Source organism: Hylobates moloch, unplaced genomic scaffold, assembly GCF_009828535.3.
Source record: "Hylobates moloch isolate HMO894 unplaced genomic scaffold, HMol_V3 SCAFFOLD_6, whole genome shotgun sequence".
NCBI lineage: Eukaryota > Metazoa > Chordata > Mammalia > Primates > Hylobatidae > Hylobates > Hylobates moloch.
In genome coordinates this window covers 503,897-508,571 of record NW_026652281.1, presented here as the reverse complement: position 1 = coordinate 508,571, position 4,675 = coordinate 503,897, and positions in this window count along the sequence as shown.

Sequence of the window (4,675 nt, the reverse complement as noted above, 5' to 3'; positions counted from 1 at the left end):
CAGCAGCCCTGGGTCCCCACCCCTGGGTGGGGTCAGGGACAGGCCTGGCCTCCCCCGCCTGCTTAAACCTACTGAGGATGCCCCCAACCCGCTGCAACCTCAGAATTCCAAAGTAAGCCTGGTCTCCAGCTCAGTGCGGTCCACACGCAGACCCTCCTCGGATTTCGAAAGCCCCTGTGGCTTTGCCAGAGGACATTCCAATCCTTGATTGTGGCTGGGGATGGAGGGAGATGAACCCCTCGCACTTACAGATAAAGAAACTGAGGATGGAGTTTGTCCCAACTCCGGGGCCAGGGTCAGTGTCCCCTGAGGGAGTCAGAGAGGTGGCTGGGGTCTGCCAATGGGGAGTGAACACACGGCCTGGGACCCCCAGCCCCTTGAGACTCTCTGGGCTCGTTGGGGTGGGCCCAAGCTCCCAGGCCCCCTCCTCTCCATTTCTCAACGTGCTGCCGCCTGAGGCAGATACCCTACACTACTGCCTGGGGGGCCTCGAAGGGTGATCACCCAGAACAAGTTCTGCCTGGCCTGGGACCGAGAGTCCCAGAAGCCCCTGGGCTGACCGGATACTCAAGGCCTCACTGAGGGCATGTGTATCTTCGGAAACAAGAACCAGCTGACATGTGTGAGGCTTTAGCCCGGCTCTCCCTGGGGTACTGTGCAGGCCCTCTCTTAAGGAGGTGGCTGTTTTGTAGCTGGAGAGCTCCGTGGGTGGCAGGACTGAACTTGAAAACCTGGTGACCTGAGAGGCAGGAGGCGGGTCTGTCTCCCTGGGCCTGGGGTGGCCGAGCCGAGGTACTCGGCACCCTGTCCGGCGGTGCTGCGCGTGGTGAGTCCGGGGAGCGGGGAGCCAGGTTGAGGCCCAGGGCTGTAATGAGGGCGGAAAGCCCCTCTCCTCTCTTACTGCCTGCGACCCACCATCAGGGAGAACCTCAGAGAGTTGGCGCCCACAGCATAGCATGGAGTGCCATCACGGGCAGCGAAGGGTGAGGCTCTCAGAGGATGGAACCGGGGGGGAGGGGGGCTCAGCTCGCGCCATCACGGACAGTGAAGGGTGAGGGTCTCAGAGGATGGAATTGGGGGGGCCTCAGCTCCAGGCAGGGGTGAGAGGGTGGCCTCTGGGGTGACTGTGTCTGAAGGATGGGGTAGGGAGGGTGGCGAGGCCAGGCTGAGGGGCCCTGACCTCATGGGAGCCAAGAGCCTGTTGGGGAGTCCCTGAGAGGTGCTTCACTGGGATTCACTGTGAGGAAGAGCTTGCGCCCTGGTGCAGATGTGGGCTGTGGGGGTCAAAGTGGTGGGGGCAGCCATGAGGGGCCTGGGCAGGGTGAGGAGGGATGCGGGGAAGCCACCAGCCTCAGGGTGGGCTGGACGCTGGGAGGGAGGCGTTGGGGGCAGAAGTGGGGTGCCGGCCTTACGGCTGGGCCTGCAGGTTGAGGGGCCTGTGGACTCCCCCAGTGCAGACATCAGCCTGGTCAGGAGCCAGAAGAGAGAGTCCGGGGCTGCTGAGCCTGCTGTGAGCCACCGGGGCCTCCCACGGAGAGAGACAGGGCTGGGCTCCCCGTGGAGATGCAGGCTCCCGACGTTCCTTCCTCAAGGCTTATTTGGGGGCCCCTGTGCCAGGCCCTGTGGGTGGTCAGATGGGCCCCATGCTGAGTGTGGGCTCCCGTCCCTCGCACATGCAAGGAAGGGCTCATGTGAGCAGGTGCATGTGTGCGGCTCATGTGTGCATGTGCGTGTGTCTGTGCACATGTGTGCACGTGTGTGTGCACATGTACGTGTGTCTGTGTGCACATGTGTAGGTATCTGTGCGTTTACTCATCACGTGGGAAAGTCTGCACGTGTCTGTTCTAGGTACGTGGACGTATCTGACCATGTGGGCTTGGGATGCGTCCAGGTGTTCTCGTCTGCGGTGATCTGTGTGTGGGGGTGTGGGTAGGTCCGCATTGCCTGTGGCTACTTATGCAGAAGTGGTAACATCCGATATGGCCGTGGTGGCGTCTGCATGTTGGCTGTGGATGGGGCTTCTGTGTGGTTCTGGGAGACAGAGCTGGGTGGAAACACAGACGTCACTGTTGAGGCTGTCACCTGCTTCTCGACACAGCCGAGTCAGCACCACCCTGTGAGGAGGGCGTGTGGGGTGGGGCCTCGGTGTATCCATCTCTGGGGATTGACCCAGGACTCTCATGCAGGAGCCCACGCTCTTCACAGAGCACTGCTCCCACACCCAGGGGTCTTCTGGCAACGCTTCTCTAAACATTAACTTTCGGGGCCAGGACTACTAACCCCAGCTCTCTCCCTAAGCCTCACTATGGCCAGGAGAGGGGAGAGGCAGGAGGGCCTGGGTAGGACAAAGGACCCTGGTCAGTCGGGGACATGAAAGATGCACAAACAGAACCGGTGGAGGAAACAGAACTAAACACACCCTGAGCCTTTCCCACCGCGACTCTGCCGGCTGCACCCTCTGTGTCAAGATGTGAGGTAAGGCACAGCATTTCCTCCTGCTCCTGTCCACGAAGGTGGGAGGAAAGGAATTAGAAAAGAATCACACACTCGGGCCAGGCGCGGGGGCTCACACCTGCAATCCCAGCACTTTGGGAGGCCGAGGCGGGCGGATCATGAGGTCAGGGGTTCGAGACCATCTTGGCCAACATGGTGAAATCCCGTCTCTACTAAAAATACAAAAATTAGCTGGGCGTGGTGGCAGGTGCCTGTAATCCCAGCTACTTGGGAGGCTGAGGCAGGAGAATCGCTTGAACCCAGGAGGTGGAGGTTGCAGTGAGTCGAGATCGCGCCATTGCACTCCAGCCTGGGTGACACAGTGAGACTCTGTCTCAAAAAAAAAAAAAAAGATAAAAGAATAACACACTCGTCAGACAATAGAAAGTCTCTGCTGCAGGCAAAGATTCTGACCCATTTCTGGGAATGAGGAGGTGAATGGAAGAGCGTGTCTGTGAGGCGGACTAGGGGGCCTCATTGGGAACATTCCAGGGTGTTCCAGCGAGAGACCAGGGAGCCAGAAAGGAGCTCAGCTCAGACGTCGCAGGCACGATGGGCCGGGAGTGAGGAAGACGCTGAGGTCGGGGTTTGTTCCCAGTTGGAAGAACTGGCCCCAGGACCACCCAGACAGACACACCACCCTAACCCCCCACAGCCAGAGGAAGGTCAGGAGGCCCTTCCCTAAACATGTTTTTGAGAATCGAGGTAGCTATTTTTAAAATGCTGCTGTGCGTGGTGGCAGTTACTTTAAAAGGAGCTGCTGTGGACCCAGCTACTTGGGAGGCTGAGGTGGGAGGATCGCTTGAGCCTGGCAGTTGGAGTCCAGCCTGGGCAGCATAGCAAGACCCCATCTCGTAAAAAAAAAAAAAAAAAAAGTGCTCATGCATTCCGGCTTCAAGGCCCCTGGTAACCGGGCATCTCTGGAGCTCGCCCCACACAAAGCCTGGGGTCGAGAGCCCGCTCACACATACGGCACTGCCCACCTTGCTGTGGCTTTATTTTTAAATATGAAATTTGAAGTGACAAAGATTACCAGCTGCCGAGGGACGTCTGCAAACAGAACAAAAGGTCCAGATGAACAATGGGAGACGCGTCTGCATTCCGTTTGGTAAACCACAGAAGAGAACAGAGTGTAGCTGACTCCAAGCAGCTCTGCCTCCCTGACGGGAGCGGGGCGGGAAAGAACACAGCAAACCTTGGAAACCACCCTCCGGAGACCAGACGCACAACCCCAAGAAAACACGGAAGAACCGTGCTGGAGACAAAACAGAGGAAATGGAGTGTGCAGGGTAAGCAGGAGGAAGCCCAGGACAGGAGGCAGAAAGGAAGCGCAGACAGTCCCGGAGGCCTGGCCAGACAGAGCTCAGAAAGGAGGGGAAGAAGAGGGATACCGGCGACTGGAAATTCCCTGGAGAGGAGGCAGAGGGAGAGCTCCAGGGAGTGAAAAATAAAGCCTCACACTAAAGCACGTGGCTGAGAAGTCGCCACGCTCCAAGGAAAGAGGAGGCTCCAGAGCTGGAGGGAAGAGCGTTTGCCCACACACAGCCGGGCGCGATGTGCCACCCATCAACCACGCGTGCACAGACGGACTGCGGCACGGTCACCTCCTGAGGGAAAAAGGTTTACCGTCCAAAGTGCACATCCAGAGAAACTACTGATGAGGGCGGAATAAAGACAGACGGGAGGACTGGGGAGTGAATTCCCGCAGACCCGCTGCTAGTGAGTGGTTGCGGGGCCCACTCTAACGGAATAGGGTTTAGTCTGCTTTGCACTGCTCCAAAGAAATCCCCGAAGCTGGGTCATCTATAAAGAAAAGGGGTGGGTTTGACTCATGGTTGTGGGGGCTGTACGGGAAGCGTGGCAGCAGCATCTGCCTTTGGTGAGGACCCTGGGAACCTCTCATCAGGGCAGAAGGGGAGGGAGCAGGTGTCACCGGAAGGATGGCCTGGAGTGTAATTGTCCATGTCCTCTGCGTTTGAACAAAGAAGTGGACAAAACGTACAAAGTAACGAACAAAACACGGGAAGAAAGCAGCGAAAGCAGGGATTTATTAGAGCGAGAAAGGTCGGGAGTGGGGTGGGGGTGGGCGCTGTTACGTAGTTTTCTAGGTTTTTTTTTTTTTTTTTTTTTTGAGAGGGAGTCTCGCCCTGTCGCCCGGGCTGGAGTGCAATGGCGCCATCTC